At 39.7% G+C, this 26,275-nt stretch overlaps 1 protein-coding gene across 5 annotated transcripts in view; it reads right to left on the bottom strand.

Moving 5' to 3' along the window:
- MTHFS (methenyltetrahydrofolate synthetase) overlaps nt 1-25,355 on the bottom strand; it is a 65,161-nt gene extending 39,806 nt beyond the window's left edge. The window contains exon 1 of one of the 5 annotated variants that reach the window (XM_044075969.1): nt 25,336-25,355. The gene's annotated coding sequence lies outside the window, so the exon portion shown is untranslated. The other 4 variants (XM_044075965.1, XM_044075966.1, XM_044075967.1 and 1 more) reach the window with 4 other exon arrangements.
- Nucleotides 25,356-26,275: the final 920 nt, after the last annotated feature.

Raw genomic sequence — 26,275 nt, forward strand, 5'->3', positions numbered from 1 at the left:
ATACTAGGCTATCTGCCCTAGGGCATTTATAAGCCTAGCCAGAGTGTGTGTGGCTTTCACCACCCCTTAGGATGAGAATACTATACCCATTAGTTTGCTGTGCCTCTGTCCAGCAGTGACACAGAGATGATTCCAGGGGTAAACCTACGATCTCCCATCCACTCAAGATTTCTCTTGAACAGACTCAGTGAGGGTCTCTGCCTCACATGGACTGGGATTCTGTTCCATAGTGTAGGGAGTCTCTGGGTGATGAATCTGTCCCTCCAGCACGTCCTATTTATATCCGTGTTGAGGTTTAAGTCTCTTGCTCTCATGGCTCTGGTGGATTTGGATTTTTTGAGGTGGAGCATGTCCATTAATTCCGGGTTGGACATGGCCTTGTATGTCAGGCACAGATCACCTCTTAGCAGACTGTATGCGACTGAATAGAGCTGGAGTTTCTTCAGTCGGGCATCGTATGACATATGTTTGAACCCCTTTATCCTTTTGGGGTCTTTCCAACTGCTGCAGGTGTCGGGTAAGGTACATTCCGAATGGGGCGTTGTACTCAATCATTGGTCTGCTAAGTGAAGAGTACAGGGGTACAATGACCTCTCCTGATCTGGATGTGAATCCCTTCATGATCAGGTGGGCAATGTAGAAGGTCTTCCTAACCACTTTGGCAATGTGAGTGTCAAAAGAGAGGTTACTGTCAACTTGGGTCCCCAGGTCCCTGATAACTTCTTCCGTGTTTAATGGATTACCACCTATGTGGTAATTAGGGGTTACCTTGTTTTTCCCAAAGGGTATGACTATACATTTTTGGCATTTAGCTTAAGGCCATGGCTCTGGCACCAGTTATCCATTTCTATGAGACCTCTCTGGAGGATGTCTGTGTCTGATGGAGTGTCAATTATGGTGCCCAGTTTGCAGTCATCTGCAAATTTTGTCAGCCACAATCCCCCTGTGTTTGCCTGCACTTCAGAAAAATAAATGCCGAACAAGAGGGGGCACAGGACTGAGCCCTGTGGGACACCGCTCGTGACCGGCTTAGAGTCTGACATGGCACCAGCAACTCTAACCCTGTGTGTTCTGTCCTTGAGCCAGTTTGCAACCCATCTTGTGACATATGGGCTTACATCTAAGCTGGTGAGCTTTTCTATGATGCCCGAGTGGGGTATTTTGTCGAACGCTTTTGCTAGATCAAGGTAGGCTGTGTGAACTGCCTTACCCTCATCAATGGCCTTAGTGACTGTTTCGAAAAAGTCGACCAAGTTCAAGAGGCAGGATCTGCCCTTGACAAAGCCAAATTGGGTAGGATCCAGTGTCTGTAGGTCCCCAATGTCTTTATTTATGAGTTCCATTATGATCCTCTCCATAGCTTTGCAGACAAGGCTCATCAAGCTTATGGGTCGGTAATTTCCAGGGTCCGTAGAAGCACCGCCTTTGTGGAGTGGGACCACAGTTGCCGTACGCCATTCTTTGGGTACGTATCCTGTAGTAAGGCTAAGATTAAACAGCAGCCTTATGTGTGGGTTTAGTTCCTCACTGAGTTCATGTAGCACACAGCCGGGGACACCGTCCGGTCCCATTGATGCTGTGTTTTTTGCTTTAGAGAGACAGCAGCTCTCACCTGGGCATCTGAGATGTTTGGGAGGCTAGACTGTGGTGGGATAGATATTTCTCCTTTTGGGGGGGAGGGAGGGAAGAAATTTGCACTGAACCTGTCTGCCCGTATGTTGGCAATGTCTGTGGGTTCAGTTATTTTTTTATCATTTTGGACTAATTCTGAGCACATCTGGGAGTTTCCACCCAGGTTTCTAACATAGCTAAAGAAGGCCTTATGATTGTCTTTTGTGTCATTAGCGATTTTTCTCTCAAAGTTGGCCTTGGATGATTTTATGAGTGATCGTAGTTTTTTGCTAGTATTGATCAGAGATGCCTTCCCTTTTAGGGATTTTGTTCTGTCATGTAGTAGCTTTCTCCTCTTGTTGTAGAGTTTGTTTATGGCTGGGGTCCACCAGGCCGGGCGCCTGCCTTTGGTGGAAAGGGTCTTGATTTTATTAGGGATTGCTTGATCCATACATTCCTGGAGGTGCTCGTAGAAGGCATTTGTAAGGGTTTCAGCAGCGTGGGTTGTGGTTTCCACTGGCTCGGGGGCCTTGAAGGATACCACTCCAGTCTTAAGAAGTGTGAAGTTTGCTTTTGAGAAGTTCTTCACTGTGGTCTTTTTTGCTGGGGGTGGGGGCGGGATGTGGATCTCCAGTGAGATTAATTTATGGTCTGATCTCACCAATGAGTGATATACTTCCGGTGTGGAGCATTTTGTCCCCAGGTTTGTGATGATCAGGTCTAGTATATTTTCTCCTCTTGTGGGAATGGCAACTAGTTGTTCCATAGCATTTGAGTTTATGAACTCCAGGAACCTTTGGGCTAGGGTGTTGGGGCTTGAGTAATGTTCCCAGTCTATGTTTGGGTAGTTGAAGTCACCCAATATGATGGTGTTTGGAGAGACATTCATACTCTCCAGTGTCTTCAGGAAGGCTGTGTGGGTTTCCTGAGTTTGAGAAGGTGGTCTGTAGCATGCTACAAACTGTAGGGCAGTTTTATCTATGGTTAATTGCACATGGATGGTCTCCGATGCTTCGTGCGTTGCCACTAACCTGGAGGTGTGGGTATCCTTTATGAATATGGATACTCCCCCTCCTTTTGTGGTTCGGTCCGGATTTTGGGGCCGGAACGCATGATAGGAGGTATAACCTGATAGTGCTGGGGTGCTCTCAGGAGCCTTGAACCAGGTTTCAGTCACAGCACAGAGGGCTTCGAGGGCGTGCATCTTGAGGTTTAGACTTCTGGCATTGAGCAGTATTACCCTTAGTTTTTCTCCATTTTTGTTTTCTAGGGCGGTAGGTTTATCATTTGAGCCTTGCCTAAAAAAGGCACTATGGGGGTGGCAAGAGCCTTTGCCAATATCCCGAAGCCCAGGGGTGACAGGTGCAAGCCGTCCCTTGTGAAGCAGCGTGGCTTGTCAAGCAGGTCATCCCAGGCAGACAGACATTGGATCCGCTTAGAATGACACCAGTAATTAAGCCAATTATTAAAGCTGATCATTTTGTCTCTGTATTGTGGCATCATTCTTGGTGGGGGTAGGATACTGGTCAGGGTCATACCGGCATGGGCTACATAATCTGAGAGCTCCTCTAAGTCTCTTTTCATGTAGTCCAGGGAGGTACGTCTCAGTCATTGTCCATGCCGGTGTGAACGACCTGAGTCCTACTTGCACTTGCTGTGGAGTGACCTGAGTGCTTGTGTTATGTGGCAGATTCTAGCGCCTGACAGGCAGCTTACTGTGATCTTTTCTTTGTTCAGTCTGGTGAGTGGGACGTCAGTGTGTCTGACTATGAAGTCAACTATAACAAGTGTGTCTGGCATTGTGTTTGGCCTTAAGGGCTGTGACTGTTTAGCACACTGACTTTGAGAACTATGTGTTGCAAGTCTTATGTCTTGAGGTGGCAGTTGCTTGGGCGTCTGCTTTGGAGGCCTCTGTAGTTTTGGTAGATTTTTGATCAGTGCCTCCGAGTATGTCTTTGTGTGTTTATGTGTTTGTTTTGCAGTTGTGATAGTTCTATGTGAAACTGGGTTTGTGGTGTGCGTGGTCTCCTTCTCCTCCTGTCTGGTCTTGCCAGTCCTGAGTTGAGAGAGCTCAGCCTCCAGTTTGGCTATATAGTTGCATCTCTCACATGTATTTGTGTTTTGTGGGAGAAGGAGTGGGTTGTCTGTGTACATGAGGCAATTGTAACATTGCCTCAAGATGCCCAGATTCACCAGCTGAACAGGAGAGGACGCTAGCAACTGACCCTTCGACATGCTAGAAAAAGTGAAAAAGTTTGCTGTGTAACTGAGTCAGAAGGGACCTATAGGGAAATGGGTACTCAAGGGGATTCTAGGCTAATGTAGTACTTTGTTTAGTATACAAGTACTTTACCTATATAAAAATGCTTTAGGAGCAAGTGCTGAGCTTTTGAGATAGAGAATAGACTGTTTAGATTGCAAGTAGAGAAGTTCTAAGGGAAAAATTGAAGAGCAGACTTTACGGAGCCAGAACTAGTTTAACCTTGTTTAACCGGCGCTGCCCGATGGTGCTCTATGGGCAACTCCGCGCTAAAGCGGGCTTTATAGCAGGGGGTTGAAAACAGATAGGAATTGACCCAAAATGACCAATAGACTACAAGTTTCTGGCTGGAACCACTGCTCTAGGGACAAATAGGCTGCTCAGTGCTCCCCACTCCCACTGGTGAACAAAGAAGCTGCCCTTTATCCAAATAAGGATATGGAATAGCACAGGAACCAAGCCAACGCCCAGAGATTAGCAAACTCTGAAGACTGGACTATTCTAGTTCAGTAAGGCGGGAAAACAAGCTTTTTTTTCTTTTTTGCAGGAAACAGAGGAAAAACAGACAGTAAATGCTTTTAAGCGGCTAGCGCACTTGAGTGTGTTAGCCTACAGGTAAAATTAAGCAACAAATAACTTTTTAAAAGTGCAAAACAGTTAATCAACACAAAAACAGTTTAAATAGAATGCAGAGCTGTATAAACAGGCTAAAATGCAGTCGCTAAGCAGTAAATAATCAAAAAGCCAGAAAAAAAAATACTTAAAATCAGTTATAGCAAATACAGTTATAGCAAATGCTCTGAAATATACTGTATATTTCCAAAATGTTTGAGAAGGACAGTCAGAACACAAGAAGGTTCAGGCGAAAGAGAAAAAAAAAAAGTTTTGTTTTACTTTTTGAAAGGGAAAAAGGAGGAACAGAAGGCCTTCTCAAATGTTCTCTCTGTATTAAACAGAATGAGCTAATGACACTAGACTGGGAGGTGTGTCACAGTAGGGGCGGGCAACTGCAAAGCCACCAGGACAAAATAGCCTACAGACAGCAAGCACTAGAGAGACAAATGAAAGTTTTTAAACCGATAAGGATTTGTGAAGATACTGAATAGACAAAGTGCTTTATATATATTAAATTGTAAAAACAGTAATCTGTAAAAATAATCAAAAAAAAAAAAAAAAAAAAAAAATTCAAGATACTTATATTTTGTAGCTCAGTTGCGGTCAACAACTTCTCCAGTCTGCACTGTGTGCAAAGACAGAAACCCTACCAAAGTTAGGGCTTAAAAACCACAACAACTTTTTTTTTTTTTTTTTTTTTTTTACAAGAACACAAAAGAACCAGCCCCCACTACCCAAGAGATAATTACACAGAGAGGAAATGTTTCAGTTTAATAGCCTACAGACAGCAAGCACTAGAGAGATGAAAGTTTTTAAACAGATAAGGATTTGTGAAGATACTGAATAGACAAAGTGCTTTATATATATTAATCTGTAAAAACAGTAATCTGTAAAAATAATAAAAAAAAAAAAAAAAAATCAAGATACTTATATTTTGTAGCTCAGTTGCGGTCAACAACTTCTCCAGTCTGCATTGTTTAACCCATATGGTAACAAAGTGTTATATTTCAAAATCAAAATTGATTCCTTATGCCTCAACATTTCTTTTAATAATTCCACATTTCCATATTGTAATAAAATTTATTTCCCCATTATGCTTTTTGTTAAAATGTTCCGCTATGGGACTGAAACTTATTATTTCTAATGTCTCTCACATGCTCCTTTATTCTTTCAGCCAGTGACCTTTTAGTTTCCCCTATACAATACTTATTACAGGGGCAAGTTATAACAAATTACTCCCTTACTTAAACATGAGTATGTTCTCAAAGTATCACATTTTTTTTACACCAATCTTATCAACTTTGTTTACTATATGTTGACAGATGGAACACTTTCCACACGGAAAGGTCCCCATCATCTCCATATTTCTCAACAACTTTTCCTTCGGCCTTTTGAATTTCCCATGCACTAAAAAATCTTTCAAACTTCTGCCCCTCTTGTAAGAGATTTTCAATTCTACTTGTGACAACGAGGGGACTTCTCTAATAATCTGCTTCCAATAATCCTTTATTAATCTATTCATTTTTTGTGAAAATATAGTATACTTTACATCATATACCTTATGGAAACTTCCAAGTACATCTTCAGACTTATAACCCCTTGTGATAAAAATAGAAGCTACTTCACGAGCTTCTTCTCGTGCTTCTTTGATATCACTACTTAACCTTTTAATTCTAAGCATCTCACCAAAAGGGGATAGATTCCATTGTACGACTCAGATGACAACTACTACCATGTAATTTCCAATTAACCTGATCAAATTTCCTGTATATATTCATATGAATTTTCTCATTTTTATATCCTCAACTTCAAATCTAAATAAATTAACTTCTGACCCTCTTTAAACATAATCAAATTTTATTCCAAATCGATTACCATTCAAATATTCTATAAAGCCGGATGTCAAGTATTCTCCCCCTTCACAAATAAAAATTAGGTCATCTATAAATCGAAAATACTTTATGACATGTCTCCTGAAAAACTCATGCCTATAAATATGAGTATTTTCCACCAACCCCATAAATAAGTTTGCATAAACTGGGGCAAAGGCCACTCCCATTGCTGTTCCTGTGTTTTGCCTATACAAATTCCCATCAAATTCAAATATGTTATTCACAAGGCAAAACTCCACTAATTCCTTTGTATATCGAGTTTTGGGACTGTCCCCTAAAAAATATTCTATCGCTTGTAAACCTAGGACATGCCATATATTGGTGTACAAACTCACCACATCCACAGTTATAAAATACATATTTTCTGCCCAGGTGATTTCTTTTATCCTATTCAGAAAATCAAAGGAATCCTTTATATATGATGGTAATTTTAATACTTCCTTCAATAGAATTTCATGCAACAGGCAACTTAAATTGTAAGTAAAAAATCCACTAGCCAAAACTATAGGACTTCCAGGGGGATGTAACAAGTTTTTATGAATTTTAGGTACACAAAAAAATTTTGATACCATACTTTTTTTTTTAACATTCAACTTATGTTATCATAAGTTGTAAAATAGTGTAACCCAATGCCTTTCCTTAATAACAATTGTAACTCTGTGCCTGTACCAAACAGGCTTCATCTATTATAGTATATACTTCACTATTATTCACATGTTGCATACACATGTTCAAATAATCTCCAGAATTCAAAACCACCAATTTATCCCCTTTATCTGATGGTTTAAAAACTATGTCATTTTTACTCATATTTCGCAATTTAATCCATTCTAACTTGGTCAAATTATAATTTTTATACATACTTTCAAACTCACTAAATTCTTTATCTATTATCAATTTTAAAGCATTGTATGTATGAATTTATATTAGGAGGTATGAAAACACTATTGACTTTTAGTTTGCTAGTATCTAGCAAACTATATGCGTTTGACTCCGATTCAGATTCACAGAAAAAATACCATTCACTGCTCTCAAAGTCTGATACCACAGAATCAATAGTATTTTCCTTTTGCTTTATACTGTAAAAATATTCCTTCAAATGCATCTTACGCACCAAACAATAAATCTCACTTTTAATTTCATATATCCTAGGCAGAACTGTCGGTATAAATTTAAGGCCTTTATTTAAAACCGCTAGTTCTGTTGAGTCAAAAACATAATCAGATAAACTCACTACATACTCCGGTACAATAGTACCTACCACCATAATTATTTTTTGTTCAAAAGGTAGTACTTCCAGTAGTTAAAGGGCGTCACCATGGGCTTTGCTGCTGCCCCAGCTTTCGGCAACTTGGTTATTTCAGAGTTCATAAACATGTCATATAATGTACTGTGGACGTAGGCATAACTTTTAACAATTTCAAACTTCATGACTTTCCTATACTCTAATACATTTGCTAACAAGTTCCACAGCTTCTATGTAGTCAATTGAGTTCATTATGACAATAGCCCCACCCTTTTCTGCCTTCATAAACCTTAAATCTTTCCTTGAAATAAGTTCATTCAGAGCTTTCTTTTCATTAAGGTTTAAGTTATAAATCTACATGCCCTGCACCCTGAACAAATATTTGAACATACCCCCAGTTTCACCAGAAATAAGGGCTGACCCAAAGTTATTTTCCAACAAATGTTTAAAATTTTTATTTTTCTTATAAACAAAACGGGGGCCTTCTCCAACAACTTTAGATAAATCTGCATTACCCGTAACTATTTTCCAATTCTCACTAATAATCTGACAGAAGTAGTTGCTGTCTACATTCAAGTCCAAACAGAATCTGGGACCTCCTGCCTTCGGTTTCTTAAAACAGAAAAATTACTGAAGTGAATATAAAGGGGTGAATGCCCTTGTGTTTTAAACTATGTGACTGAGATGTACTTTTTTGTAGCATGTCTTTAAATGTTTGTATGTATTTAATTGATTAATGAGATTATCTGATTGGTCAAATGTTTTTTTTTTTTTGAATAGCTTAAAAGTGATTTGGAAGTGTATTTTACTATTTATGATGAAGTCTTTGGGACGAATAGTGAACATTAAAATTTGAACTATGCTAAAAAGAACTCTCTTAGCTTTTCCAGTGCTTTTCTTGGTGGATTTTGCAGTTTTCATAACAAACTTCTCTCAAGAGACGAGTGCAGGAGGGGCAGTTAGTTCTTTATCATCACACTGTGGCGGGTTCAGGCGCCTAGGCAGCGAGACATTTCCCCTGTGGTACATTTGACTGGGAACAAATGGCTGAAATGACATTCAGATGGAGAGAAATATGGCTGTTTGCAAATTCCCTGTGGGCAAAGAGAAGACTGTGTTGCCATACCTACAACTTCAATAACCAAATGAACAGGGGGGAAAACAATGTCCATGGTTCCCAAGGGAACATGAGACAGCAGGCAATATGGCAGGCATAAGCAGCAGGCTGGCCCAGAGGGCATATCAGTGGCAGTAAAAATGTATTGCACAATGGGCAGTGCCTTTATAATCAGCGTGTGTGGACCACTACCCTCTTCACAGTGTCTAGGGAAAATTACCTAAAATGCATACTGGAGCATAAATGCGACTACAGAACCAGGCAGGATTTCCTGCATGCTGTAGCACACTTCTACATGACTTAGTGTAACTAAGCACAACAATCATTACTGCTTCTGCATTCATGCATTTGGTTATTAAAGCTGTGGGCATGGCAGTATGTGCTATGTGCTCTCTTTGCCCACAGGGAATTTACAAACAGCTATATTTTTCTGCAGCTGAATGTCACTTCAGCCATGTGTCCCCAGCCAAAATGTACCACAGGGAAATGTCTCGCTGCCTAGGCGCCTGAACCCCACTGTGGCATATTCCCCTGTATGAGATGTAAAGCATGTTGTTATATTTATTCAATGTATTCAGGCAGCCGACTTTGCACTATGCCTTAGATTGCTCGTTTTATGCAGATTGCAAAACTGTGAATGTGGTGTATTATGCCTTTTGTCAGTGCTGCTACGCTTTCTATATTGGCAAAACCAATCAGGGTCTCAAAGATAGGATATTAGAACACTTAAGTGATATTAGACATGGTAAAAGGTAGCAATGCCTTAACTTCAAATGTTTCTGTATTTGGACAACAACATACCTTCAAATGTTTTGTTTTAGAAGATTGTTCAATTGAGTGTTAGAGGTGGTGACATAAGGAATATAACTGAGGCTAGTGAACAGAGTTGGATTCTTGGCTTACAATTGTACATAGCCCCTGGGCTCAATGAAATAGTTTCCCTTAATCCAGATCTAAGAGTGCAGCCTTTGCTTCGTTGATTTGTTTTTTGCTCCATCTATATCTTTATATATACTTGTGAGCCCTATTTGTGATTATGATGTCACTGAGTAGGGATGATATTACGTGGGTTTTCAGTTAGGAGAAGCATGGGATTGAAGGCATAGGTAATTGCTTTTATTTCTGTATTACTTCTTAGATTGGTGTATGCTATGATTCTGTTTTTGAGCAAGTTATTTCATTTGCTATTTTGAATTGTTAAATAAAACAAAACCCCCTCCCCTTCAAATCAACAAGTGCATCATTTTTACGCTTTGGACTGATGAAGCATTGCTAATTAATGCGAAATCGATTACCATTAATAAACCTTTAGGTTTAAGTTTTCGCTAGTTTTGGCTGGTTTCTAAATAGCTTTGAACTGCTGTGAGAGCCATGGAATTTTCATTTCTAGTTCTCCAATTTTCTGGTTTAGACTAATGAAGGACGTTTTGGTCTGTTGTGCACATTCCATCTTGCATCTCAACAAGATTTTTTCTCTTTTGTTGTACAACCTATTAAAACCAGGGGTCCACCATAGTGGCTTGTTTTTGCAGTTTAACCTGGGTTTATTTCAGTCTAGTACTGCCACTTCTAAGCAGTTGTTTATATGGCCATACAGGCCTTTGTGTATGCCTCTGCATAGGTTTCTGTGCTTTCCTGGATTTTGGGGAGCTTGGAAACTAGCTATGCCATCCCTTAATAGGGGTTAATTTACCTTAGAGAAGTTCTTAACATTTTTGAAATTGGGTGGGGTGGGGGGGGGGGTGACTAGCTTTACATTTATGGCAAGGGAGACAGCTTTGTGAGCTGACCTTACCAGTGAAGTACATTACACTATGGGGGTGTGGCACTCTTCCACATTTGTGAGCACCAGATCTAGGATATTTATTCCCCTGGTGGGAGGTCAGACTAGTTGCTCCAGTGCATTTAAATTTACAAAGACAAGAAATCTTTCAGCCTGCATGTTAGTGGTTGTGTATGCCTCCCAATTAATGGAGGAGTAGTAGTTAAAAATAATCCACGAGTAATATAGTGGGCTGGATAGCGAGTGGTTCAAATAATTTCAGGTACAATGTATGGGTTTCCTGGTTCATGGTGGGGGACCTGTAGTTAGCAAGACTATGGCAATTGTTTTCCAGTGGTTAGTTGGACATGGAGTAGCTCAAGCATGTCACAGTTTGACCAGCCTTGAGGTGAGTTTACCTTTTATGTAGACAAAGGTAAAGGCAGAGATGTTTCTTTCATGTCCAGTGGATGTTCAGAACATAGGTGCTGTAGTCATGCATTGCTGGAGTGTTTCATTAACTGCACATATGTCAGTTCTCTGAGGAGAGCTTCCAGGGGGTGCAATTTCTTGTTGAGACTCCTAACATTGAGTAGTAACACCTTTAGCTTGTACTGCATAGCTTTTGTTATGTTAGAAAGTTTGCCTGTTTGGCAGTGACTAAAAAAGGCACTATAGAGGTGGCTAATGTTTTTGCTAATATACAAAAGCCTAGAGGTGATGGGTAAAGACCATTCATGGCAAAGCAAAGTGGCCTGTCAACCACATCCTCCCAGGCTGACAAGTATTAGACCCCTTTGGAAGGATACCAGTAGCTAAGCCAATTGTTCGCCCTAAAACTTCATTCCTGCTCCATAACCATTAAACCCTCGATAGGCCACTAACCCCAAAACTTCCTAATCTTAAAATCCCACTCTGCTCCCTAATCCTAAAACCCCACTCCTGCTCCCTCCCTGAACTCGTATTACAGTTAGGGTATGAACAGCGCTCCCTTCCCCTGACTGTGGCCTACCCTAGCTATAGCATGTTTGAGTTCCTGACTTCAAAACAGTGGGTCTCAAGTGCTTGGTACTCAAGCCCTTTTAGTAGAACTATATTCCCCTCCCAAATCTATCAATACCTCTTTTATAGCCAGTTCCCTCACCATAAACTAGACTACCTTGGTTCCATTTGTGAGCCTGGGACATGAGGAATCAGCAGAGGGAAGGGGATTTCAGCACAGGATGGTGGTTTTCCATGGCGAGACTGGTGTTATTTATTCTAGCTCAACTGCACTGGGGCATGTATCTTAATGGCTTTGTTTCACTGCAAATATGGTGTAGGGCATAGGTAGGGCATCAAAAATAAAAATCTTTATGGCAGCAAATGTGATGCTATGTTGGAATGCCTCACTCTCTTCTATGTTATTACACAAATATCAGATTAAGTTGATGGGGGAAAAGAGAAGAGGTATTTATGTTCAGCACCATAGGGGCCAAAAATATAAATCACTTTTCTAACCTTCTAATCACCCAAGGTCAAACCGAACATACAAATACCCACTGCCTGCCTTTCAGCTTCTACTGAACCCAGTCACTAAATAATGACACAGCGACATGGAAACAATGTTTTTTTCCATGGAAACCATTGTTACGGGTGTCCAAAACTGCGACTGGTCCTCAGTGATGGTCACCTATTTGCACTGTGGAGCTTTTCTCCCCGGGGCTCCACTGAAAAAGGGCAAAAGCCCAGTCAGACTATCCTGGTCAACAAGTCTCAAATAAATAATAAAATTAATCTTGCCTATAGATGTTCCTCCCCTACACAACAGGTTAGCAAATTCAGTACAGTAGTAAACAGAACTAAATGACGTAACTCCCATTAAAATCTTTCCGATCAAGACAAACATTTTCCCTGGATGACAAACACACAAAAAACAAATGTTAAAAGGTGAAATGATCTCTAGCGACAGCCCATGGGCTCAATACCTTAATATTAGGAACTGCCTTCTCACTAAGTTCATTCAGAGCACCAATCAGTACAACTTTCCCTGCCACAAGTACACAGCATCCAAAGCCCTCCAGAAAAGAGTAAGCTCCTTAACTCCAGTCAGGTCAGCAAACCAAACTTCCCTATTTACAGGATTCTAAAGGAAAGGTGATTGGTTTCAGAGTAAAGTGGCATCTGTTGGCATGCCATGAAAAAGCAGACTTCCTGAACCAAGTAACTCAACCTAACTCAAAATATGTCAGAAGAAAAAAAAAATCTTAGAAAGGTCTTACCAAGAGTAAGACCTGAAGTTTCCTGGTGCACTATGTGTTATCACCCAGGTTCCCAAATATGGTTTTAATTGTCTCTTACACAGCCACTCCTGTGACAGTCCTTACAAAACCCAATTAAAAAAATTATATTGTTCCACTGCACAAAGATAGTACTTCTTATGAAGTATCCAAAGGCCTACATCTTAAACCCTTTATCAAAAGTCCTTGAAAGGATAATGCACTACCAACTGTACACTCCCTACTCTTAACAGTAGCCTTTATCCAAGATGTTCGGGCACCAAAATCCAGGGATGATTAGACACAATGACATGAAAACCACCATTATCCAACAGCCTGTCAGATGTGTGCCCATGGTATGCCAAATGTAAACAGCACAGGCATGGATGATGGACTGACCAATGTAAGATTAATGAATGGCAGACACTCCATGGCGCTGTGCATTAATGGCAGGCTGAATAGCTATGGGTTTGGCAATGAATGATACCAAACAATCAGATCCAAAGTGGATGACACCCAGGATGGTGGAACACCTACCGTCAGACCAGCCTGCATTATCGTGGCAATGGCGGGAACCCCTGCTGATAAGATGGGCAGCATAACAGTTCAACCCGAAGCAAAAGAAGACATCTGACTCAAAGCAAAGCTGCAAGTAAATGTTAAACTAGCACATTCATGTCAACGCATGCATATCACAAAACATGTACCTACTGGCATGACAGACCACTGCCACCAAAACCTTGCACCCAGAGTGGGAGGTGGTCAAAACACCCTGGACACAGGGTATCACCTCTGTACAAAATGCTGTGTCCATGGTTGTGGCACAGTACCAACAGGCGCTGCAATACAGATTAAGAAGCCCATGGTTGTGTGCAAGTCTCAGACCTGCCCACACATGAGCAGACAGCCTTGCAGTTTTCTATGCACATGCATGAGTCTCTATAAGCAGTCTAGGGCTGGTACACAGTACAAGTGTGCGATTCAGAGATATTCACCCTAAATTCACCCATTAGCACAATATTTCTGAGGTGGATGTATATCAAGTGAAACAAGTGGCATTATCAAGGATGACAAGTTTCAGGAATTCTTCTTATACAACTTAACCATAGTGTACCCATTACACAGTTCTCCTCAACATGTGCTACCTTTACCAAAAAAACTCTATGTTTGGCTGTAAGACTGTTTCAAAGTATGCACTGTACTGTTATAACCCAATGCACTTTTTTTTTTAATTTTTGTATACTTAAATATTCCGTGTTTGCAGTGAATAACCCTCTCTGAAATATTATTGCAGACTTGCAGCTGCTTTTGATAAAATGTATGCATGCATGTGCGTGTACTTGTCTCTCTCACTTATTTGTTTTAGCATATTGAAGGTGGCTTACATCTCTGAAAAGATACTTTCTGGATAAAGTGAAACTGTCTGTTTATTACATTATAATTTTGTTAATGCCCAGGGAATAAGCACTTTGTACAGATTTGAGAAGTGCACACAGAAACAAACTTGCTGTAAACTATATCTAATTATATTACTCTGTTTAACCTTGTCAAGTAAGCAATATGCTATCATACAAGTCACCTGATGAAATCATACCCAGCCTCACTAATAAAAATCACCCAAGAACTTCCAGAAAAGAGATCAACAGTTAACAAGACAGAATAACCTTCCTTCCATTTATTCCACACTCATCTTTCTGTATTAGACTTACTTTTTCCTCGAGCACCTCATACCTTATTCTAGTCAATTCCAAGTTCCCTCTGCCACCCCCTCCATCCCTCCTTTCTACTTCAAAACTATTGCATCCACTCACAACTTGAGCAGAAAACTTGACAGCCCTTCAAGACAAACATCATCCAATATTTATCAATGTGGAGACCACATTATGACTCCAATGAAGCACATCTACGATCTGTAGATTACACTTACTATTATGCCTAATCTGGAAAAATGCCTTTGTAAAACTCCCTAAGAAAGTTAATTCATCAAGACTTCTGATCCATTTCTATCCTCCCTATCCTAGGAAAGATTCAGAAAAATTACTCGAAACTCACCCGGACCTCTGCTGAAAATGGGCTACTAGCCCAATCGGACTAACCCTTTAAACAAATGTAAAATAAAATACATTTTCTTCTCTCTCAAAAGCACAGTGGCTTCTGGTCCAGCAGCAGATGATCCACAATTACCTGGACACACTGACTAACAAAACCTCTTCCTGGAATGTACAAATTCCTAATAACTGAAGCCATTTTTATTAACCTCACCAGAGGCTTTGATCATGTAGATAATTTCCTCTAGACAAAAACACCAAAATAGGCATTAGTAATAATGGGTACTTAAAGTATTATCGCAACCAGGCTCCAAACCGGTCATTCTTCATGTTACGGAGAAAGGAGTTAGTGTTTTTGCAGGGAGTGGCACATTACTAAGTAGCTCTCTGAGACTGGGGGCCGACTGTATCATAATTTTAAACAAACTGAACTGACTTTTACAAACGCAGAGCTATTTTATATGGCCAGATGTTAATAAAGGCTTTCTTTGTCTCGCTTCTCAGCAAGTTGTAAGCTATGTAACAAACGTGCATTTAATCTTATTTATTTTTTTCACTTTAATATAACTGCTGGGCTTATTTTAAATACTTCAGGGTACAATATTCTTGTGTAATTGACAATGCTACAACCAGTTTCATCAGGCCGAAGCCTTTTTACAGTCCTCATTCTCCAATTTAGCTCAAGTCCCTGTTATCATAACCCCTACTTATTTTTAGCTATTCTGCTTTGAAGTAAACCACTCTTGAAATGTGTCAACCCTTCCTACAGGGAGACAATAATGGCCTCAGCCCAAACACAAACTTTACTTGCTCGAGCCCACTTCAGAGTTTAATCTGAAGCGCAATAAACAAACATTATGCAGAGAGGCAGTTTGGCTCCATTTCCACAGCTGTATTTCTTCTTTATATTAATAATAATGATGCTGGAAACTAAGTAGACAACAGTGAACTGGCAGACTGAGTGAAATTCAATGCACTCTTTAAATGGTGATTAAGGTAAAGAGAGTTGGTTTCTTTAAGACAAGTTCATAAATTGTGAAAGATCCCCTCCCCTTTTCAAAAGACTCTCCACGGTCTGAGTTTCTTTTCAAAGATCCCCTCCCCTTTTCAAAAGACTCTCCACGGTCTGAGTTTCTTTTCTGGGTCAGTAACGGCTTTCACAAAGTAATGGCATAGCATGGCAGATTACACGACAGTTGTCCCAGCACTGTGAAAATTAAGGCATGACCCATGTCAGCAAGTTTGTTTACCCCCCCCTCCTTCTTTCTCACACTAACCCCCCATTCTCAGTTCTTCGTACATTATTGGAACTGCTGTGAAGTGCACAACCATAAAGCTAGAAATATGGCCCGGTTTGGAACCTGGTTGCAATAATACACAAGTACCCAATGATTATGTACTGCTCTGGTTGAAAAACTACCTCTGTGCCACTTCTCAGTGAATTTCAACTCAACCCCAAAGTCTCTCCTCTGGTGACCCCCACATCTACATCGACTTACAACATCTTCCTCTCCTGCTTTATGCTGAGGACATGGTTCAAATCAACCATTCTCTCTTCTCTCCTGAACTTGAATTACTGACATGAAAATCGCCCTAAAGTTAAATGGGTCAAAATTAATTGCTCAACTCCTATAAAACAAGCGATAATTTTTTGATATTAAGCAAAAGCTCGCTGTTATCTCCAGACCTCTATAAATCCTTGACTATCTGAATAGCACTATTGTAAACATCACTGCATTAAAATACCTAGGGATTTGGTTGGACCCCTTCATAAAATTACATCTCCATCAGGACTACACAGACAAAATAAAGGAATTATTTAAATCAACTCTTTCCTATTATGGGTTAAAAGGACCTAATTCACATAAGCCCCTGACAAGCCCTCTTTACCCTGGGGCAGTAACTAAGGAAACGGAATCCTCACCACAGTCTCTGGTAAGGGAGTGTCACTAAAAGTAAGGAGAGAAACACACAATTTCCCACGAAAAGCAGGGAGAGAAATACACAACTTCCCGTAAGAGTACACCGGAAACAGGTCCCAAAACCTGGGACTGGACTACATGCTTCACTCCAGGTCCCGAAATGAGTCTCCACACTAACCACTGAAGAACACTGTCTCGGTTCTAGGTAGTGTGACACACACACACACACACTCTTAAATGTCGGATATTCTCACACACAATCTTGGGAAGGACAGACACGGATCTACTTGCTGTGCTTCTTTGCCCAAATTACAATGTAATGGCTGCCACCAGTTAAATACCACAATACCCTTCAAAAGGGGTGTTCAATTATACTGGGTAAAATAGATATCAATACAAATGGTAGCATGCAACCCAAGCAGTAATGCTTTTTGGAGTGGCCCTGGTGTTATCACAATAAGCATAAACACTTGTTATTACACGTATTCACTAAAAAAACAGCCACAATAACAAGCGGTAAAATATTTAATAAATAAAAAAAGATTTAACACATGTAAATACTGAATAACGTACTCCAATAAACAGAGTTTCACACACAGGAAATGTAAAAAATACTGCAGGACAGATCTCACATTGATTTTAGAAAACCTCTAACTAGCTGTAGTTACCAGACTATGAAGACTAACCATCTGAAGACTAACCTTCTCTATCTAATCTAAACAACTCAACAAGGCAAGATTATACTCTTACTTCTGCAAGGCAAGAGGAAGAATTATGCCCTCACTCCAGACTGTTGTCTGTTCTCAGCAAGTGGAACTGCTCCTCTGGAAACAACTGAACTTCTAAACTGTCTTTCGGCTTTTCCCGGTTATGGGTCTCCACAGCAAAACTCTGGTCCGCTAATGACTGGCAGTGAATTCTTACAGTGTCGAGTTGCTAGCCCAATGCCCAGCCTTCAAGGAAGGCACACCCACACATGCACATACCTACCTGCATGTCTAAATTCATTCGACCGTGGGAAGGACATGCAGACTCCGGATAGAAGGCGCTCCAGCCGAAAATCAAACCGGAGAATCTCTTGATGTGAGGCAACAATGCTAACTACTGCACCACCGTGGCCTCTACTGAACTATTACTACTATGCTCTGGAAACAACTTAATAACTGAACTACTACCCATTTAAATGACACAGACCCTGCTTTTACAGCAGATTTTTAAAAGTAACAGGAAGTTGCTATGAGAATTCTACTCTCTCATATCAGACTTTGAAAAGTAAACAAAAACAGCTGTTGTGAAGATTCTATTTTCTCAGCTCTGGCACACAATAACAAGTGGTAACTATCTGTCCCACCATTCTTCATACTCTATCTTCTACCTCACATCCCAACAATGAATATAACATTCTATCCATCTCGAAACCAATCTGTATTCTTCCTATTACGCTTAACTCCTCTTATTACATCCCATTACCTAACCTACTATGAACACTTCATACACTCCACCTCTTCACTTCCCTCTTTTCAAACCTCATCTCCTATCTTACCATCTCCTGCGACATTCCAAAATCCCATCTACACTTCCAACTACTCCATAGCTAAATATCACAGACAAACTCATTTAAAATTTTATAACCTGAAAAACAAAAAAATTGCCTACTACTTTACCTTAAACCCAAAACATCAAACACTGCACAACATGCTTTTAGATGAAGACATTCATCCTAACCCAGGCAAACATCACACCCAGACCTTAACCACTGAAAACAATGACAACCCAGACAATGACATACCTGCAACCAGATCTACCAACTCACTAATCATAGCTCATCTGAATATACGTAGTATTTGCAATAAAATCACACAACTACATGCATTCCATGTCAACCAATTTGACATCCTACGCCTATCGGAAACATGGCTAAAACCCACTATTAAAGACAGTGAAATTACCCCACCAGGCTATAATATAATTAGACTAGACCGCACAACAAAAAAAGGAGGAGGTGTTGCTATTCTCTTCAAAACTCACCTACAAATCAGCACCATTAACCTGAACCTCCCCATAAACATTAATGCCAAACTTATATGCTCTAAACTTCAAATAAACAAAAGTAAAGCCATCTATATCATTTGTACTTACCTCCCCTCAGGAAATAATATTAACACACTCGAGAACATTCTCAACTTGCTTGTATCCACTGTCCCACAAGAAACAATCATACTTGGTGACCTAAATATTGACTGGAATCACTGCAACCAGTCAAACCCCACTTCCCATATTAGTCTCCACAGCTTCTCTCAACTTAGCTCTGGCCCAGCCAGAATTAACAAAAGTAACAATAAAGACTCCATTTTGGACTGGATACTTACTAACACTCCCCAACAAACCCACTCTCAGGCACCCTACCAGATGATTTAAGTGACCACATGTTAACTTATATTATAAGAAAAAGATCTAGCATCACTTTTCCTACCTCTTTCCGTACATTACGCTCAAAAGAAAAAAAAAATTTAACTCAGAACTCTTTCTCACGCAACTACATCACTGTAACTGGACTCCTCTAAAGTCACTACCTCTCAATGATGCTGTTCAATACTCATTTTTTATCTATTTTAGATCTGCATGCTCCCATACAAAAGATTAGAATAAAAACCAAACCTGCCCCTTGGATAACCAACAATACTAGGCAACTAATAACCAGACACAAAAACTGGGCAAAATGGTATACTTCCAAAAAACAAGCTGACCATCAAACCTTTCGTGAACGTAGGAACAAAACAAAAAAAGCCATACTATCTGATAAACAGAACTACTACCTTCGCCAACAACAAATATCCAATAAGGAACCTAAAAAATTTTGGACCACCATTAATAATCTACTATCCCCAGGCCAAACAATCACACCCAACCCACAGGACTCTAACCCTGAAAACCCTATACAAATAGCCAATTCCTTTAATTCCTACTTCACAAATAGTATACAAAACCTGGCAAGTCACCTATCTCCCGACGCCTCAAATCTGCACTCCTTCTCCATTAATACACCACCCTCAATTCACTTCCATCCCATCCCTACATCATATATTTCTTCACTACTTCAAAAACTAAAGCCCTCCTCACCCTCTGAAGACAAGCTCCCGGCTGAGTTTCTGCAAATAGGAGCCAAAGCTGTAGCTTTTCCTATCTCTATTTTGATAAACAGATCCATCAGTGAAGGAACTGTCCCCGATATCTGGAAAATATCTCGCATCATCCCACTACACAAAGGGGGAAAATCTACTGATCTATCCAACTATCGTCCCATAGCTTTGTTATCACCTATTGCCAAAATCTTAGAAAAATGTATCCATAAACGATTACTAAATCATCTTCTCCAAAACAACCTACTTGCTAGCTGTCAACATGGCTTCAGACCTTCCCATAGTACCACCACTGCACTGCTCTCCTTCACAAACACCATCAACACTAACCGCAACTTAAACAATCTTTCTTCTGCACTATTCATTGACCTGTCTAAAGCCTTTGACATGGTAAATCACAAAATGCTCTTCCACATTCTCAATTCTCTATCACTGGATCCTAACAGCTTAGCTTGGTTTCAATCTTACCTCAAAAACCGTCAACAAGCAGTACTCTGGAAAAATTCAATATCGGACTACCTTCCTATTTCCCTAGGTGTCCCACAAGGCTCTAACTTAGGTCCACTTCTTTTTTCCGTCTTTATCAATGACCTTCAATCAGCTATCCCTTTTTCTAACTGTATCCAATATGCAGATGACTCCACTATTATCTGCACAGCTACCTCTCATGCTGAACTCTTACACAAAAAGCTTTTAACACAGTTGAACATTGGTTTTCCCAACGCTGCCTCCTACTCAACCCTAAGAAAACAAAACTTCTACTCTTCTCCCAAACACGTAACCAAGTACCCCCACATTTCTCAATCACTTCAAACAACAATACTAGTATTTCCCCCGAAACCACCACAAAACTACTAGGAATTACAATTGATAATAAACTCAATTTTGAGAATCACATTAACTCTACTATAAAAAGTGTGAACAAAAAAATAGGAACCCTATATAGAATTAAACCATTTCTTACCCCAACTACTAGAATTACCTTAGCCAAGACCCATCTAATCTCTACTTTACTCTATGCATGTCCTATTTATACCAACCTGTCAAAAAAAAAAAAAAAAAACCTTAATAAACTAGTTATATCCTACAACAACATTGCTAGATTTGCTACCGGATCTCCTTTTAGAACCCACCACTGCATTAATCTAAGACAACTTGGCTGGCTCGAACTTCCTAATCAGATTATACTTCAACAACTGGTAATAGCCCACAAAACCCTGTACCAACCCACCAAAACTCCAATACTCACCAGTCTTATTACCCCTTATCATAACCTGAAACATCTACGCTCCTCTAACAAACTTCTGATCAACATTACTACACCTAAAACACTGCAGGAGATGGCTTATTCTCCAACTCAGTTGGGAAACACTGGAACAATTTACCTGCTGATATCACATCCCTGACTTCTCTTCCTATTTTCAAGAAGAATCTCAAATTGTACCTTAATAACAAATGGCTCTGCCCCTGTATTAACCCTGACTAGCTAGCCCTTCTGTCTCCCATCTCCCTTTCCTTCTTCCCCTTCTCTACCCAATAACCCAATAAATGTTTTCTAATGTTCCACAGCCACTCCTTAAGACAGGAAACTTACCCTTTGAACAAGTACTCAAAAGCTTCTTTTCTTTCCTCTCTTCTTAGGTGCATGTTTGCCTTCTTAAAACTAACTTTCTTAGCTCTATGAAAATCATCTTATCCTCTACTCATCCTATTACATCTCCAATACATTTCCTATCTTATCCCCTCCTCTCTCTCACTTATTGTTTCTCTGCTCATCTCAAAAAAAAAAAAATTTTTTTATATTTTATCATTTTTACTTTTTTATTATATTTTTTATATCTACATGCTGATTTGGACTGTCTTAAATTTTAGGTTGACTGACTTCCTACTTTGTATTAAATTTGGAGCTTTTCTCCCCGGGCCTCTACTGAAAATGGACATGTATCCAGTTAGACTAGCCCGGTCAACAAATGTAAAATAAAAAATAATACCTAGGTCAGCTGACTGACAATAACAGACATTCAGAATTCGCTTTACAAAGAACATGTGCATTTAGCCAGCTAGAACACTGTTTGACATTCAAACATCTTGCATAAATCAGAGTGATAAAAGACAAACATTTATAAAATTACAGCTAGTCAGACTGGCATATGTAACATGGGGTAATTTACAATCATTTACAAATCTTCAGTCAATCATGCTAGCACAGATATCTAATATCCCCACAACTCCATCAGCTGAGCTTCTTTCCACAGAAAACTCTTCTCTCTGGTCTTGTCCTTAACCAGTCATTGCCTCTTGATCTTGTGGAAATCAGACACTACAAACACTTCAGAACTAAATTCAAAGAATAATCAACTGAAAATATAAAAGTGCACATCAGAATGCAGGCATCGTCACCTAACTCACATGGGTGTATTACATTCATCCCAGAAAAAACTGTGTTTAATCTCCTAATCTCTTCAACACAAACTCATGCCAGGCATTTCCTTATCTGACCCAAGCATTCCCTGTTGTGTATCTAATATCCATTTCTCCTGTTATTAGCTCTTCTGTTGCAGCTCTTACCATTCTACAGTCATTTCTCTATTCACTGGTAAAATTTCCCTGAATATTTGTTTACACTATGGCAGTTCTTTTCAGCTAGACCACATTTACCTCACCTGTAAATACCTATATTATGTACTGTATACTCATTCTACTACTTGTAGAAACTTTTAAGTGTGTGTATATTTCTTGTTTACATTTATATTACAGTGGCATACAAAATAATTTAGTTATACTTTTAATCTCACTTTTCCACTATTACTATGCATGTATGTATGTAAACCAGGCAGACCCTATAAAAGAAAACTGTAATCAGTGCTTTACACTAGTAAAAATAAACAAATCTTACTGTCTCAGCTAGAATATGGTCCTTCTCTTGACTGCTACACCTTTTACAATAAATGCATCCACCATTCAAACCATCTCAAATGTCACATGCAGATTATCATTCTCTGTCCAAGAAATCAACACAACTGCAAAACCACTGCAAAAGCCAACTGGCTGCATGTGAAACAGCAAATCATCTCTCAGCTGTTTAGATTTATCAAGAAAGAGACCTTCACCCCCCACTACCCTCCAAACTAACCAGAAATGCACCAACATTTAACTGTAATCCTCACCCTCAAAACCCACAAACCAAAATTCAGTGCATAAATCATGCCTTCTCAGTATTTGGTTCCAAACTTTGAATCGCTCCACTGTTTTCTTAAAGGTCATTTATCTTTCCTCAATTTGTGATCAGAACTGAAAGCATATTGGCAAGACTCAAGAAAAATACACTCTCATGTCGAAGTTATCCACTTCCTAACCTACTTATTCCCACATAGCCTGCTTAGAATAATTTTCATTGCGATTCTTTCAACATACATGACCTCAACTCTATACAGAGCCCATGTATATATTGTGTTTTGTCAAGTCACTTTGCATATGATGTATTTATTGTCTTTATACCCCTGGGTCAACTCCAATATTCACTCTGTATATAATGTATGTAGATATTGCGTTTTGTCAGTCACTGCAGGTAAAGTCATATCTATTATCTTGCTGAGACTGAAGCAAGTCCAATGGAACCACCGCTCTTCTCAATTAACAAAACAAAAATAAAAAAAAAACACATTATACTACAATTGCTAAGTTTCTTTGAAATCTCAGGGAAAAAGAAATACCGCAGGCTCCAGTTTCATATTATTCAGCTACTCACCTATCCACTCAACACACACATATATACTCTGTATAGCACATTGCTCAAATTATTGTTTCTTGGACAGTGCCTTTATTCCCAACACACATTTTCCAAGCAGTCACTTCCTCTGTGCAGCATTTATTTAGTAAAGGTGGTGGGGTGGGGCAGACTGTTGCTTTTTGTTTATAAACACAAGCTGTTACACCCTGGTATCCATCTACTACTAGCCCACTGCACACACTACATTGTAAAACTGGAAATGGCCAATATTTAGAAATACATAGCCATTACAACTGGTGTTGATCACACAGTTAGAGTACTAAGGTAACCAAATACTACATAAAATCCAAGTAATTTTAGCAGGGAAGTAAATATTGTGGGAAAAATACCCAGGGAATTGTTATGGCTAAGCTTATATAGGCCCTTGGGCGGATAAGCCTAGTACCAACCTATGTTGTTTTCGGGTAATCATTCAAGTTCCTTGCAAATGAACCGTCAATTTGAATACGTGCATCTCACAGAATTTGAAGTTATACCAGATTCACATTTTCTCCTGAAGCACACAATAGTACGAGCTTTAATTTGTAATTGTGAAAAGAAATTTATGTGTAGCAATTCTTAACACACTTCCACACCTACGCAGCTCACAATGCACCTACTCGTCTGTTACAGTAGAAGACAGTTTAAAGGGGGAAAAAAATCATTTCAGATAGCCAAGTAACCCTCTTGCCCTTCGCATATTCCAGCCCTCCCCTTCCCACATACCTTACCAGACATATGGGAGAAAGTAACATCTAACTGGTGGGAATCTAAAAGTAAAACCGACAAACGATAACGGGTACAATGTAGCCTTCCAAAACAAGTAGGTTCCGTCAATAAACAGTTTTTACTCACGCTTACTTTCCAAAGTAAAGAGAGACGTTTTATAGTAACATTTTATAAATGGACATATTGACTTATGTGCAATTCTAACACTTGTGCAGACGGCAGCTTTTTAAACCAGGGCACGCCAAAAAAAAAAAAACTCTCACCAACAGCAAACAATTCACGAACTGTCTAAACTCCACACACCCTATAGCAACACGTGAACAAATGGAAAAGTCAGCTAGGAGCAGAGTCCACGCTTTCTACTGACATCATCAATGAGTAGAAGGAAACACTTACCCTATAGTCAATGAGACTAAGGAGGCTACAGTCACTGGCAGTAGAAATTCAGCGTGTTTAGAATTCTAGCCTCTCTGTGGGAAAAGGTGGAGCTAGCAAGTGATGGACAACACCGTGCCGAAAAGCACTCCCGCGTTGACGTCATTAACTTTTCGGCAATCGATCACCTGAGAAGCTTGAAACAAGAAGGTGCAGGTGAGAAAGTGAGGAAAACAAGACGAGAGTAAAAAAAAAAACGAGTGTATGAGAGGAGTGAACCGCGATGTTGATAAGCTAAAAACATGGTAACTTAGCGTGGGGTGTGTATAATTCGGTGTACTTGGACCATTTTTTACCAGCAGGACTTGGTGCGACTTTTGGATAGAGGACACAAATGAGTGATTAGTTCTAGCGATGGTGCTGGTGGGGCAGTATTTGGAATGTTAATTGTGACCGTAGCTGACTTAAGGCAGTGTGCTTTTCATATTCTCTCTTCATGTAGTCTTGTGTTGCTGTAAACAGTGCTGCTGCTGTTAGTAAATATGATAATGAGAGAATCTCGAATATGCGGGACCTCTTCCGACGCCTTACCTGTCAGGAGTAAGCTGTTCAAGTGTTATCTTTCTGCACCACTCCTGTTATCGACAGTAGCTGTTTAGCGAAAAAAATGCCAGTTCCCATTTCAGCTGTCAAGAGCAGTCTGTGGGTGGGGGCAGGAATGGTCAGTCCACACCACACCATACATTCCTTCACTACTTGGATGGGCAGTGTACACGGTGTTTAATGTTGTTGAAGTTTGTCAGTAGTTCCCAGTCTCTCCCAGTATTCCTTCTGTTTAAGGGTGCTCGACTACTAATAGTTTGCGTCATGAAGCAAGCCTGTGAAATATCTGCGTGTCATTTTACATAGTATATCAAATCTGTATTCTATAACTTGTCTGTTCTCTGATTTTGCTTCCAGACTTTGCTGTCATTAGTAAAAGTTGTGCTTGTATGACAGAATTTGGAGAGCTGTAGTTACTAAGTAATGTTTCTTAAACAGATTCTTCCTTAGAACTATGACTGATGACACATTTATTTATGGTATCCGTAGCGTCTTTGAATCTGACAGCTGAAATCAACTGTCTCTGCTTGTTAGGTCTGTTCTAAACTTTTTCTCCTTTTAAAGTAGATGCAAACCATTTTTAGACCTTTCTATATGACAGATCATGTAAAATAGTACGACACCTTCTGGTTTCATATACTAATATAGTATTTTTTCTTTGTTATTCTCATGATATGCGCTGTAAAATCAGTTTACATAGAGTGTCAATGTATTATTTATAACGATATGTATTATTCAGAGTTAGGATTGTCACCTTTTCAAATGCCCAAAATGGGACATTTTCAGTACAAACGTCAGACTTTGCAGGGCAAAACATACTCATGGCCAGTACAAAGGACAGAACTTCTCTTTTTGGCCTAAAGAAAAGCTTATTCTTGTAGCATTTTAGTTGCTTATTCTGTTTCTTAACGCATTTAGGTGTTTCAGA

The sequence above is a fragment of the Protopterus annectens genome, chromosome 6.part1 (genome assembly GCF_019279795.1).
Source record: "Protopterus annectens isolate FY-2018-M chromosome 6.part1, PAN1.0, whole genome shotgun sequence".
Lineage (NCBI taxonomy): Eukaryota > Metazoa > Chordata > Ceratodontiformes > Protopteridae > Protopterus > Protopterus annectens.